At 44.3% G+C, this 15121-nt stretch overlaps 1 long non-coding RNA gene across 1 annotated transcript; it reads right to left on the bottom strand.

Annotated features, from left to right (window-relative positions):
• Positions 1–6923: 6923 nt before the first annotated feature.
• Positions 6924–14576, bottom strand: LOC149983974 (uncharacterized). The gene is made up of 2 exons (XR_016495192.1): positions 14254–14576; positions 6924–7792 (listed from the first exon to the last, which is right to left on the bottom strand). It is a non-coding gene; the product is annotated as an uncharacterized LOC149983974 (long non-coding RNA).
• Positions 14577–15121: the final 545 nt, after the last annotated feature.

The raw sequence follows: 15121 nt of genomic DNA, 5'->3' as shown, positions 1-15121 counted from the left end.
CTTGACACTTTCAATGCCCGGATGTCATACTCATTTCGGCTTTGACAACAGCGGATCAGTTAAATATGGGGATGCCTACCGAAATCAACGAATAGCAGTAAAAACTAAATCGCCCATGACGCAATCTAAGTATCCAAAAATACAAAGTTTTATAGTATTTGAATTATCGAAAATCAAGTATGGTTTAAATGCCAAAATGTCATACTCATTTCGGCTCTTAATCTAGTAGAATTCGATGCACACTTTACCACAATGCATTGGAAGAGGTGGGCTGTTCTCTTCAAGTAGCCAAACAACAACTACGCTACTTAATTGGGAGGATGCTGAATAGCGAAGCTTCTGCGGTGGTAGGATATTGCATCATAGGCTACATGTTTGAATACAGCAGTCTTTTTTTTTTTACCCAAAGTTAATTTCTGTTTTCTCATTGAAAAGTGTTTCTTATTCTCTTGTCCTTTGTCAGAGCTTTTAAACTAAATACTAAACCATCTTTTGATTTCTGAACGTGTCAGCACCAGAGACTCTGGATGTGGCTGTGTTATTGATGTGATGTTAATCAGGCCTTTTGATTTGAACGTGTCAGCACCAGAGACTCTGGATGTGGCTGTGTTATTGATGTGATGTTAATCAGGCCTTTTGATTTGAACGTGTCAGCACCAGAGACTCTGGATGTGGCTGTGTTATTGATGTGATGTTAATCAGGCCTTTTGATTTGAACGTGTCAGCACCAGAGACTCTGGATGTGGCTGTGTTATTGATGTGATGTTAATCAGGCCTTTTGATTTGAACGTGTCAGCACCAGAGACTCTGGATGTGGCTGTGTTATTGATGTGATGTTAATCAGGCCTTTTGATTTGAACGTGTCAGCACCAGAGACTCTGGATGTGGCTGTGTTATTGATGTGATGTTAATCAGGCCTTTTGATTTGAACGTGTCAGCACCAGAGACTCTGGATGTGGCTGTGTTATTGATGTGATGTTAATCAGGCCTTTTGATTTGAACGTGTCAGCACCAGAGACACTTCCGGCGCCGACAGAGATGGCCGCCTCGCTTCGCGTTCCTAGGAAACTATGCAGTTTTTTGTTTTTTTACGTGTTACTTCTTACATTAGTACCCCAGGTCATCTTAGGTTTCATTACATACAGTCGAGAAGAACTACTGAATATAAGATCAGCATCAACTCACCATCAGTACTACCAAGAATATGTTTTTCGCGACGCGGATCCTGTGTTCTGCCTTACAAACAGGACAACGGAGTGGATTCCATGCAGCGACCCAAAAAAAAAACAACTCCGAAAAAGAGGGAAACGAGGCGGTCTTCTGGTCAGACTCCGGAGACGGGCACACCGTGCACCACTCCCTAGCATTCTTCTTGCCAATGTCCAGTCTCTTGACAACAAGGTTGATGAAATCCGAGCAAGGGTAGCATTCCAGAGGGACATCAGAGACTGTAACGTTCTTTGCTTCACGGAAACGTGGCTCACTGGAGAGACTCTATCCGAAGCGGTGCAGCCAACGGGTTTCTCCACGCATCGCGCAGACAGAAACAAACATCTTTCTGGTAAGAAGAGGGGCGGGGGCGTATGCCTTATGACTAACGTGACATGGTGTGATGAAAGAAACATACAGGAACTCAAATCCTTCTGTTCACCTGATTTAGAATTCCTCACAATCAAATGTAGACCGCATTATCTACCAAGAGAATTCTCTTCGATTATAATCACAGCCGTATATATCCCCCCCCCAAGCAGACACATCGATGGCTCTGAACGAACTTTATTTAACTCTTTGCAAACTGGAAACCATTCATCCGGAGGCTGCATTCATTATAGCTGGGGATTTTAACAAGGCTAATCTGAAAACAAGACTCCCTAAATTTTATCAGCATATCGATTGCGCAACCAGGGGTGGAAAGACCTTGGATCATTATTACTCTAACTTCCGCGACGCATATAAGGCCCTGCCCCGCCCCCCTTTCGGAAAAGCTGACCACGACTCCATTTTGTTGATCCCTGCCTACAGACAGAAACTAAAACAAGAGGCTCCCACGCTGAGGTCTGTCCAACGCTGGTCCGACCAAGCTGACTCCACACTCCAAGACTGCTTCCACCACGTGGACTGGGACATGTTTCGTATTGCGTCAGACAACAACATTGACGAATACGCTGATTCGGTGTGTGAGTTCATTAGAACGTGCGTTGAAGATGTCGTTCCCATAGCAACGATTAAAACATTCCCTAACCAGAAACCGTGGATTGATGGCAGCATTCGCGTGAAACTGAAAGCGCGAACCACTGCTTTTAATCAGGGCAAGGTGTCTGGTAACATGACCGAATACAAACAGTGCAGCTATTCCCTCCGCAAGGCTATCAAACAAGCTAAGCGTCAGTACAGAGACAAAGTAGAATCTCAATTCAACGGCTCAGACACAAGAGGCATGTGGCAGGGTCTACAGTCAATCACGGACTACAGGAAGAAATCCAGCCCAGTCACGGACCAGTATGTCCTGCTCCCAGGCAGACTAAATAACTTTTTTGCCCGCTTTGAGGACAATACAGTGCCACTGACACGGCCTGCAACGAAAACATGCGGTCTCTCCTTCACTGCAGCCGAGGTGAGTAAGACATTTAAACGTGTTAACCCTCGCAAGGCTGCAGGCCCAGACGGCATCCCCAGCCGCGCCCTCAGAGCATGCGCAGACCAGCTGGCCGGTGTGTTTACGGACATATTCAATCAATCCCTATACCAGTCTGCTGTTCCCACATGCTTCAAGAGGGCCACCATTGTTCCTGTTCCCAAGAAAGCTAAGGTAACTGAGCTAAACGACTACCGCCCCGTAGCACTCACTTCCGTCATCATGAAGTGCTTTGAGAGACTAGTCAAGGACCATATCACCTCCACCCTACCTGACACCCTAGAACCACTCCAATTTGCTTACCGCCCAAATAGGTCCACAGACGATGCAATCTCAACCACACTGCACACCGCCCTAACCCATCTGGACAAGAGGAATACCTATGTGAGAATGCTGTTCATTGACTACAGCTCGGCATTCAACACCATAGTACCCTCCAAGCTCGTCATCAAGCTCGAGACCCTGGGTCTCGACCCCGCCCTGTGCAACTGGGTACTGGACTTCCTGACGGGCCGCCCCCAGGTGGTGAGGGTAGGCAACAACATCTCCTCCCCGCTGATCCTCAACACTGGGGCCCCACAAGGGTGCGTTCTGAGCCCTCTCCTGTACTCCCTGTTCACCCACGACTGCGTGGCCACGCACGCCTCCAACTCAATCATCAAGTTTGCGGACGACACAACAGTGGTAGGCTTGATTACCAACAACGACGAGACGGCCGCCAGGGAGGAGGTGAGGGCCCTCGGGGTGTGGTGTCAGGAAAATAACCTCACACTCAACGTCAACAAAACTAAGGAGATGATTGTGGACTTCAGGAAACAGCAGAGGGAACACCCCCCTATCCACATCGATGGAACAGTAGTGGAGAGGGTAGCAAGTTTTAAGTTCCTCGGCATACACATCACAGACAAACTGAATTGGTCCACTCACACAGACAGCATTGTGAAGAAGGCGCAGCAGCGCCTCTTCAACCTCAGGAGGCTGAAGAAATTCGGCTTGTCACCAAAAGCACTCACAAACTTCTACAGATGCACAATCGAGAGCATCCTGGCGGGCTGTATCACCGCCTGGTACGGCAACTGCTCCGCCCTCAACCGTAAGGCTCTCCAGAGGGTGGTGAGGTCTGCACAACGCATCACCGGGGGCAAACTACCTGCCCTCCAGGACACCTACACCACCCGATGTCACAGGAAGGCCATAAAGATCATCAAGGACATCAACCACCCGAGCCACTGCCTGTTCACCCCGCTATCATCCAGAAGGCGAGGTCAGTACAGGTGCATCAAAGCTGGGACCGAGAGACTGAAAAACAGCTTCTATCTCAAGGCCATCAGACTGTTAAACAGCCACCACTAACATTGAGTGGCTGCTGCCAACACACTGACACTGACTCAACTCCAGCCACTTTAATAATGGGAATTGATGGGAAATGATGTAAATATATCACTAGCCACTTTAAACAATGCTACCTTATATAATGTTACTTACCCTACATTATTCATCTCATAGGCATACGTATATACTGTACTCTATATCATCGACTGTATCCTTATGTAATACATGTTTCACTAGCCACTTTAACTATGCCACTTTGTTTACATACTCATCTCATATGTATATACTGTACTCGATACCATCTACTGTATCTTGCCTATGCTGCTCTGTACCATCACTCATTCATATATCCTTATGTACATATTCTTTATCCCCTTACACTGTGTACAAGACAGTAGTTTTGGAATTGTTAGTTAGATTACTTGTTGGTTATTACTGCATTGTCGGAACTAGAAGCACAAGCATTTCGCTACACTCGCATTAACATCTGCTAACCATGTGTATGTGACAAATAAAATTTGATTTGATTTGATTTGATTTGGCTGTGTTATTGATGTGATGTTAATCAGGCCTTTTGATTTGAACGTGTCAGCACCAGAGACTCTGGATGTGGCTGTGTTATTGATGTGATGTTAATCAGGCCTTTTGATTTGAACGTGTCAGCACCAGAGACTCTGGATGTGGCTGTGTTATTGATGTGATGTTAATCAGGCCTTTTGATTTGAACGTGTCAGCACCAGAGACTCTGGATGTGGCTGTGTTATTGATGTGATGTTAATCAGGCCTTTTGATTTGAACGTGTCAGCACCAGAGACTCTGGATGTGGCTGTGTTATTGATGTGATGTTAATCAGGCCTTTTGATTTGAACATGTCAGCACCAGAGACTCTGGATGTGGCTGTGTTATTGATGTGATGTTAATCAGGCCTTTTGATTTGAACATATGGATTGTTTTGGTTTTGTAGACTAGGCTTAGCAATTTGTCTGGGAGGAGATCCCTCAGGAGACCATCCGCCACCTCATCAGGAGCATGCCCAGGCATTGTAGGGAGGTCATACAGGCACGTGGAGGCCACACATACTACTGAGCCTCATTTTGACTTGTTTTAAGGACATTACATCAAAGTTGGATCAGCCTGTAGTGTGGTTTTCCACTTTAATTTTGAGTGTGACTCCAAATCCAGACCTCCATGGGTTGATAAATGTGATTTCCATTGATACTTTGTGTGATTTTGTTGTCAGCACATTCAACTATGTAAAGAAAAAAGTATTTAGTAAGAATATTTCATTCATTCAGATCTAGGATGTGTTATTTTAGTGTTCCCTTTATTTTTTGAGCAGTGTTTATATTTATATTCCAGACTCTGGTCCGGAAGCTAATTTCCTGTAATTCTATCCATTTTGCCATGGAATTTGTATTGTGTATTTAAATACTGTATTCTCGACATAGCTCATTCTAATATTTCTACTAATGTACATTGCATTTTAGTTACAATGTTAATACACACCTCATATTTATTTATATATTGGATTCTTGAAATAGCTTACTCTAATATATCTACTGCTTTTACTACATGTCATTCTTAGTATATGTTGTGTAAATTCAACCGATGTATAAAGATATAGATGCATTCGGATTACTGTAACATAAGCATTTCGTTGTACCCGCTATAACATCTGACAGCACCAATAAACTTTGATTTCATTTTGATTTGATTTTAATTTCCATCACTTCAGATAACACCAGGTCGTTTCTGGTGTTTCTCCGCACTTGTGATGAAGTGCCTGTTGCGTTTACCACTTGTCTGAAGTAGAAGATGTCAGCTTGGGGTGACTCCGGCTTGACCACAGGTAGTGGTAACCTGAAAAGTCCATCTGCGTTGCAGTGCAGTTCTGACTTGCGGTAGTTCATGTCGTAGGTGTGTGCTGACAACAACAAAGCCAACCTTTGCATTCTGCTTGCAGCAAGTGACGGAATTCCAGTATGAGGTCCAAAGATGCTCGTCAGCAGACGGTGATCAGTAAGAAGGGTGAACTTCCTTTCGTACAGATACTGGTGAAACTTATGCACTCCAAAAACTGTGCCTAGAGCTTCTTGTTCTCTGTGCGTAGTTCCTTTCTGCTTTTTTCAATGTCCTCGATGCGAAAGCGATCGGCTTCTCTTCATCAGAAGGCATAATATGGGACACGACTCCTCCCACACCATAGGGACTAGCATCACAAGCTAGTTGGATGGGCAATGACAGATTGAAGTGCATCTACCTCAAATTCACTAGTGTTTCCTTGGTTTTCATGAATGCTTCTTTGCATTGTTATGTCCATTTTCATGTTTTGTCCTGTTAAAGCACCTGATGCAGCTGCTTCAGCTTCGTTGCTGAGCTCGGAATGAAGCTTTCCTTGTAATTGAGTAACCCCAGGAAAGAACGTAGTTGGCTGACATTCTGAGTAGCTGGGATGTCCAAGATCGCCTTGACCTGTGTTGCTCCCGCTAGCTAGCAAGGAGGACTCTGGTAGGCAGGGGCAGAAATAGTCAGAGAATACTGTTATTTTCCTTTTGACACATATTCTAAAGTGTCACACAAGCATGAAGATTTATTTTGACCCACATTCAAAAGTGTCACACAAGCATGATGTTGTGCTCGGGGAGGGGTCGTGCAGGGACCAATGGGGTGCTCGAGGGGGGTCGTTCCTGCAGCGGGGGGGGGGGGGGGGGGGGGGGGTAGATCTCGGTTTGCTTTTGGACTCAGAAAGTGATCTTGACTCAGAATAGGTTGGTGACCACTGTCCCAGACTGTAGGCTACCATTGAAAATAACAGTTCTAAACTTTGAAAACTGACTTCTTCCAGACAGAATAGTTCCCGAAGTTTCAGACTTACTCGTCGCCAGTCTTATGTTATTTCTTGTGGGTTTCATAACCACGTCTTTATAACAATTCAATAATGATGAGACAGGAGATAGGAATTCAGTCCAGCCATTTATCTCAAACCTGATCATCGACAACATATACAAACCCCCATGATGCTCTGCCCCAAAACACCACACATACTGTATTGTATAACCCTCTGTGCTTTTTACTTCTACATACTACATACAGTCAGTGCATCTGATACATCATTACAGTGCTAATGAATACATATATACCTATTAGTTTTATAGATCTGGAGAGTTTCATCCAAACTCAGTGTAAGTTATGTTTGCTTAGTTAGTGCTGCTGTGTATGATTGTATAGTAAGTGCTCTTTAACAGGTTTCATGAGAAACCCAGATGAGGTGCTATAAAGAACACAGCACAGCAGATAAGCAAGGAGCCTCCGAGGAGGCACTAAATATGATGCCAGAAAAACATTGAGATCTGGAAGAATGGTTTCCTTTTTCTCAAGTACTTTTCCTGTTTCTCCACAGCAGACCTCACTTTAAGGGCTAGTTACATTCCTGTCTCTATGCAGAGCGTGTTCTACAGCTTGTGTTGGGGGGCTTTGTGTCGGCCTGTGTTTATGTGTAGACCGTGGGGGCTATACAAGGTCGTATCTGTGTGTGTACACAGGGATTACAGCACATGACAGTATGTGTGAGGGTACGGTCATAGTTTCTGTTTGAGCGTATATGGGTTGTTCTCTCTAAGCTTAGAGACTAATATTTGTGTTGAGTGTTTGTGCTGACCAGGTCTGGTCCTGCTGTTCCAGCTGTAGAGGCTGACCTGACCCGGTCCAGTGGTCCAGCTGGAGATGATGCTGACCTGGTCTGGTCACTGGCAGCTGTTCTGATGGATGATAGAGGGAGGTCAGGGCCCTGTCAACCACCAGGGGGCACTGTTCCCTAGGCATACACTGCATGGGATCAGAGAGAGTGAGAGGGAGAGAGAGAGAGAGAGAGAGAGAGAGAGAGAGAACATGGTCAGTGATGAAATCAGTGGAGGCTGCTGAGGGAAGGAGAGTTAGTGGTGATGACTTTGTTAAATATAAGTAATTCATCATCTGATACTGATACAGCCAAGTGTCTTCCTGCGTTAAGACAGTCGATGTTGTACCTTTCACTTATGGAAGGCTAAGGGTAGGTTTGAGTCTGGACTGCGATAAACTTATTCACAATAACTGCAATACTGCCATCGGTAGGACGATAACGAGAGTGCAACCTGTAATCCTACTCTATTAGTCTTCGTAATGCGTGTTCTCCAATCAATGAACCATAACACATATGTGACATAGTACATGACCATAAAAACGCATGTGAAACATTGTAGGCTTACATTTAGGTGTACACCTCCATGTAATATAGCCTATGCAACATGATTATGAGGCCATAGCAGTGTGTTTGTCTCCAAGGCTGAATAAAGAGAGAGCTCCTTATTAAATTATTTCTTAATCCTCATTTTCAACCTGTTGGCTGTAGGCTACATCCCTTCTACACACTAAAATAATAAATGCAAGTATACATTTAAAATGGGGAAAAAACTTAAGAGATTTGAACCCCTGCCACAATCTGTGACAATTATGAGGAGCTAGGCACCCTACACAGAGTGCAATTTGACCAGTCAGTCAAAAACATGTGATGAAGTTGCTTTGATTATCAGAAATTGCTGTTGGACTTACAGTACCAGTCAAAAGTTTGGACACACCTACTCATTGAAGGGTTTTTCTTTATTTTTTAACATTTACTACATTGTAGAATAATAGTGAAGACATCAAAACTATGAAATAAGACACATGGAATCATGCATTTTCCAAAACAGCATATATATTTGATATACTTTGAACACTCTTGGCATTCTCTCAAGCTAGATGCCCTCAATATCACACAAATTATCAAGGAACCCACCAGGTATAACCCTCAATACTTTAACATGGGCACACTCATATATATTATCCTGACCAACTTGCCCTCCAAATGCACCTCTGCTGTTTTCAATCAGGATCTCAGCGATTACTGCCTCATTGCCTGCATCCATTATTGGTCCGCGGTCACTGTCAAACGCTCCCTAAAACACTTCTGCGAGCAGGCCTTTCTAAACGACCTGGCCCGGGTATCCTGGAAGGATATTGACCTCATTCCATCAGTAGAAGCTGCCTGGTTGTTCTTCAAAAGTAATTTCCACACCATCTTAAATAAGCATTCCCCTTTCAAAAAATGTAGAACGAAGAACAGATATAGCCCTTGGTTCACTCCAGACCTGACTGCCCTCGACCAGCACCTATATATCCTGTAGCGTACTGCACTAGCCTCGAATAGTCCCTGCGATATGCAACTTTTCAGGGAAGTCAAGAACCAATACACACAGTCAGTTAAGAAATCAAATGCTAGCTTTTTCAAACAGAAATTTGCATCCTGAAGCTCTAACTCCAAAATGTTCTGGGACACTGTAAAGTCCATTGAGAATAAGAGCACCTCCTCCCAGCTGCCCACTGCAGCTGTCACCACCGATAAATCCACGATAATCAAACAGAAAATATGACCGTACCCTCACACATGCTGTCATGTGCTGTAATCCCCGTGTACACACACAGATACAACCTCGTATAGCCCCCGCTGCCACCACCGATAAATCCACGATAATCGAGAATTTCAACAAGCAATTCTCTACGGCTGGCCATGCTTTCCTCCTGTCTACCCCAACCCCGGCAAACAGCTCTGCACCCCCTGCAGCAACTTGCCCAAGCCTCCCCATTTCGCCTTCACCCAAATCCAGATAGCTGATGTTCTGAAACAGCTGCAAAATCTGGACCCTTACAAATCAGCTGGGCTAGACAATCTGGACCCTCTCTTTCTAAAATGATCTGCCGAAATTGTTGCAACCCCTATTACTAGCCTGTTCAACCTCTCTTTCGTATCATCTGAGATCCCCAAAGATTGGAAAGCTGCCAGAGTCATCCCCCTCTTCAAAAAGGTTGACACTCTAGACCTAAACTGTTACAGACCTATATCCATCCTGCCCTGCCTTTCCAAAGTCTTCGAAAGCCAAGTTAACAAACAGATCACTGACCATTTTGAATCCCACCGTACCTTCCCCTCTGTGCAATCCGGTTTCTGAGCTTGTCACGGGTGCACCACAGTCACGCTCAAGGTACTAAACAATATCATAACTGTCATTGATAAAAGACAGTACTGTGCAGACATCTTCATCGAACTGGCCAAGGCTTTCGACTCTGTCAATCACCACATTCTTATCGGCAGACTCAACAGCCTTGGTTTCTCAAATGAATGCCTCGCCTGGTTCACCAACTACTTCTCAGATAGAGTTCAGTGTGTCAAATCGGAGGGCATGTTGTCCAGACCTCTGGTCTCTATGGGGGTACCACAGGGTTAAATTCTCAGGCCGACTCTTTTCTCTGTATATATCAATGATGTCGCTCTTGCTGCGGGCAATTCCCTGATCCACCTCTACGCAGACGACACCTTTCTGTATACATCTGGCCCTTCTTTGGACATTGTGTTAACTAACCTCCAAACAAGCTTCAATGCCATACAACTCTCCTTCCGTGACCTCCAACTGCTCTTAAACGCTAGTAAAACTAAATGCATGCTCTTCAACCGATCGCTGCCCACACCCGCCCACCCGACTAGCATCACTACTCTGGATGGTTCTGACTTAGAATATGTGGACAACTACAAATACCTAGGTGTCTGGCTAGTCAGTAAACTCTCTTTCCAGACTCATATTAAGCTCTCCAATCCAAAATTAAATCTCCAATCAGCTTCCTATTTTCTAATCAAAGCCCCCTTCACTCACGCTGCCAAACATACCCTCGTAAAACTGACTATCCTACCGGTCCTCGACTTCGGCGATGTCATTTACAAAATATCCTCCAACACTCTACTCAGACAACTGTCTATCACAGTGCCATCTGTTTTGTCACCAAAGCCCCATATATTACCCACCACTGCAACCTGTATGCTCTCGTCGGCTGGCCCTCGCTACATATTCGTCGCCAAACCCACTAGCTCCAGGTCATCTATGAGTCTTTGCTAGGTAAAGCTCTGCCTTGTCTCAGCTCACTGGTCACCATAACAACACCCACACGTAGCACGCGCTCCTGCAGGTATATCTCACTGGTCATCCCCAAAGCCAACACCTCCTTTGGCCGACTTTCCTGACAGTTCTCTGCTGCCAAAAATCATTAAGGTTGGAAACTTATACCTCCCTCACTAACTTTAAGCATCAGCTATCTGAGCAGCTTACCGATCGCTGCACCTGTACATAGCCCATCAGTAAATAGCCCATCCAACTAACTACCTCATCCCCATATTGTTTTTATTTACTTTTTTGCTCTTTTGCACAGCAGTATTTCTACTTGCACATCATCATCTGCACATCTATCACTCCAGTGTTAATTTGCTAAATTGTAATTACTTTGCTACTATGGCCTGTTTATTGCCTGATCTCCTTACTCCGTTTGCACACACTGTATATAGATTTTTATATTGTGTTATTGACTGTACTTTTGTTTCTCCCATGTGTAACTCTGTGTTGTTGTTTTTTGCCGCACTGCTTTGCTTTATCTTGGCCAGGTCGCAATTGTAAATTAGAACTTGTTCTCAACTGGCCTACCTGGTTAAATAAAGGTTAAAAGAAGTGTGCCTTGAATTCTGCATAAATCACTGACAGTGTCACCAGCAAAGCACCCCAACACTTCCTCCTCCATGCTTCACGGTGGGAACCACATACGAGGAGATCATCCCTCCACTCATCAGACCACTCATCAGACCAAAGGGCAGATTTCCACCAGTCTAATGTTCATTGCTCGTGTTTGTTGGCCCAAGCATGTCTCTTCTTATTATTGGTGTCCTTTAGTAGTGGTTTCTTTGCAGCAATTTGACAATGAAGGCCTGATTCACGCAGTCTCCTATGAACAGTTGATGTTGATCTGTGTCTATTACTTGAACTCTGTGAAGCATTTATTTGGGCTACAATTTCTGAGGCTGGCAAGTCAAATGAACGTATCCTCCACAGCAGAGGTAACTCTGGGTCTTCCTTTCCTGTGGCGATCCTCATTAGAGCCAGTTTCATCATAGCGCTTGATGGTTTTTGCAACTGCACTTGAAGAAACTTTCAAAGTTCTTGAAATTTTCCCGGATTGACTGTAAATTCTTAAAGATGGATGGTTGTTTATCTTTGTTTATTTGAGCTGTTCTTGCCATAATATTTGTATTTTTTATTTGTATTTTTTTAATTTCACCTTTATTTAACTAGGCAAGTCAGTTAAGAACAAATTATTATTTACAATGATGGCCTACCCCAGCCAAACCCAAACGACACTGGGCCAATTGTGCGCCACCTTCTGGGACTCCCAATCACGGCCGGATGTAATTCAGCCTGGATTCAAACCAGGGGCTGTAGTGACGCCTCTTGCACTGAGATGCAATGCCCTAGACCACTCAGGAGCCCATTTAACCAGCATGGCTACCACAGCATTCTGCAGCGATACCCCATCCCATCCGGTTTGCGCTTTGTGGGACTATCACTTATTTTTCAACAGGAGAATGACCCAACACACCTCCAGGCTGTGTAAGGGCTATATGACCAAGAAGGAGGGTGATGGAGTGGTGCATCAGGTGACCTGGCCTCCACAATCACCCGACCACAACCCAATTGAGGTGGTTTGGGATGAGTTGGACTGCAGAGTGAAGGTGAAGGCAGCTAACAAGTGCTCAGCATATGTGGGAACTCCTTCAAAACTGTTGGAAAAGCATTACTCATGGAGCTGGTTGAGAGAATGCCAAGAGTGTGCAAAGCTGTCATCAAAGCAAAGGGTGGCTACTTTGAAGAATCTCAAATCTAACATGTATTTTGATTTGTTTAACACTTTTTTTGTTACTACATGATTCCATATGTGTTATTTCAGAGTTTTGATGTCTTCACTATTATTCTACAATGTAGAAAAGAGTAAAAATAAAGAAAAGCCCTTGAATAAGTAGGTGTCCAAACTTTTGACTGGTACTGTATGTTAAGGATGCTTCTATGAACAAGTGTTGAAACACGTCCAACTCCGTCTACGATCTTAGTTGGCTGATATGGAATTTGTTACAGGAAATAATCACGGCCATCTGGTGAGGTTAGCATAGGGCTAAATCTGCAGGTTTATGTAATCGGAACAGCTAACATGTAGCCTTTGATCAAATGCCTCTACGTCGACGATTTAAATTGGCTGATTCTTAAACTTAACCTTGATCTTTTTCTAGTGTTTGCATGTATGGCCCCCCAGTGTTTTCCTGTTAGCAGCTCTTCAACGACACATTGTTTATTTGAACTTCATCTTAATTCTGTAAATGGGTGAGTTGTGTAACCATGCTGCTGTGCTGCCAGTGATGCAATGCTTCCTCTGAGTGTGTCCTCCTGTGGCCTGGACGAGAGGCAGAGTAGGAAGTCAAGCTCTCCTCCACTCGTCTCACTCTGACTCTCCCCGGCTGTGTTTACAAAGCACATACCATGCCTCTGGCTGCTTTGCTCTAGAGTTGCAGTAAAAAGGCCTGGACTAAACGTCTGTGTGTATACAGTATATTTGTGTGTGTGTGCGTGTCTGTGTGTAATTGTGAATCCAAACTTTGGGCTATGTTTATGTCTACTGTCCCCTGGGTATTTTGGGCACCACTGACATGCTGCTCCATTATTGGGTAATAAGATGAAGTCGGCCGCTGACACACCGCGCTCTTATTGGATAAGAGGAAGTTAGACACTGACACGATATTCACTCTTCACTCTTGTCTTCTTTCGTCTGGCTTCAATTGTAGCTTTTCGTCTTCTACCTCAGTCCCCCGCACCTCTCTGATTCAGAGGGGTTGGGTTAAATGCGGAAGACACATTTCAGTTGAAGGCATTCAGTTGTACAACTGACTAGGTATCCCCCTTTCCCCATGATTGAAATATAAATTTTAGAGAGAAGGAGGGCAGGAAGGATAGACACATTTTTCCGAACAATTAATCATTCATGTCACTAAAAAGTCCAGTGATGTTAATCTGAGTGTCCTGTTTCTGAGCATCTTCAGCTGCGTTTAAACAGGCAGCCCAATTCTGATCTTTTTTCTACTAAATGGTCTTTTTCACATCAGATCTTTTCACATCAGACCTTTTTCAGAGCTGCTTGGATTGTTCAAAAGACCAATTAGAGAAAAAAAATGATGGATTGCTGACACAACCAGAGATATATTAAAACTGTTAGTCCAACAGAAGGGGCTCTTCCACATACTTTATGTTCTTTTACAGGTGTCTTTCATCTGAGCGATATTTACTGAAAGACAAGTTGTGTTCAGATAAAGTTTACTTACTGCTATCATCCTCCCCTGCCTCTTTCCTTACCTTGAACTGTAGCCCCCTTTGCTTCTCTCCCACTCTGCTCTCTTCCTTGGAAACTTTGTAACAATATATTTTGCCAAATGTCTTTGAATGACTAGAAGAAGAAGTAGTGGCCATTGGAGGTCAGAGTTCAGCCTTTATGCCTAATCCGTCCCTGGTCCCTCTGGTCCTGTCACAAACACAACAGGACAACAGGAAGGGGAAACCATAAATGGTGAAAGCTGTTTACACAGCAACTGTTGCCATGGCACAAGCTAATGTCTGTCCAGAGTAAATGATTAGCTGTGATGTGTAGTGGACTGCTCTGTTAGCCAGCAGGGGACACTGGCCAGGGAACAGCCTCCTAGTTAGCATTCCATAGCTCTGAGGAGGAGACCCATAGATAACCTAGAGAGTGTATGTGTGTGTATCTCGGAGTGTGTGTTTCTGATTTCGTATGTTTATGTTTTTTGTCTGGTGTCCATGTTTCTCCCTAACAATTATCTTATTGTATCTAGTGTGAATACACCCCCCCCCCCCCCCCCCCCCCGCCTCACCCCACACCACTAGCCACCACCTCCACACACACTAAATACATTCCAGCCTGATAAGCTATGGCATTCCATCCTCCCTGCATTAATAGCTTAGGGGAGTAGTTGAGAAGTGTGTAAGGGGAACATTTAAAAGAGGTAACAATCAGTCATTGCCGTACAGCATCCCCCAATGCTAACAGACTCCAGGTCAGTGATAACAATGAGAGAACACATCTCCACTCGTGACAGGCTGACCAATCCAGGATTAGGTGCATAGAGATGCATGCTGATGAATGTTAGGAGTGGGCTATAATAATGTATGGGCTGAAGCTGACTCAACATTACAGTAAGCATTTGAA

This window comes from Oncorhynchus mykiss, chromosome 4, assembly GCF_057628025.1.
Source record: "Oncorhynchus mykiss isolate SJ-2025 chromosome 4, ASM5762802v1, whole genome shotgun sequence".
NCBI lineage: Eukaryota > Metazoa > Chordata > Actinopteri > Salmoniformes > Salmonidae > Oncorhynchus > Oncorhynchus mykiss.
This window is presented reverse-complemented; position numbering and strand designations above follow the sequence as displayed.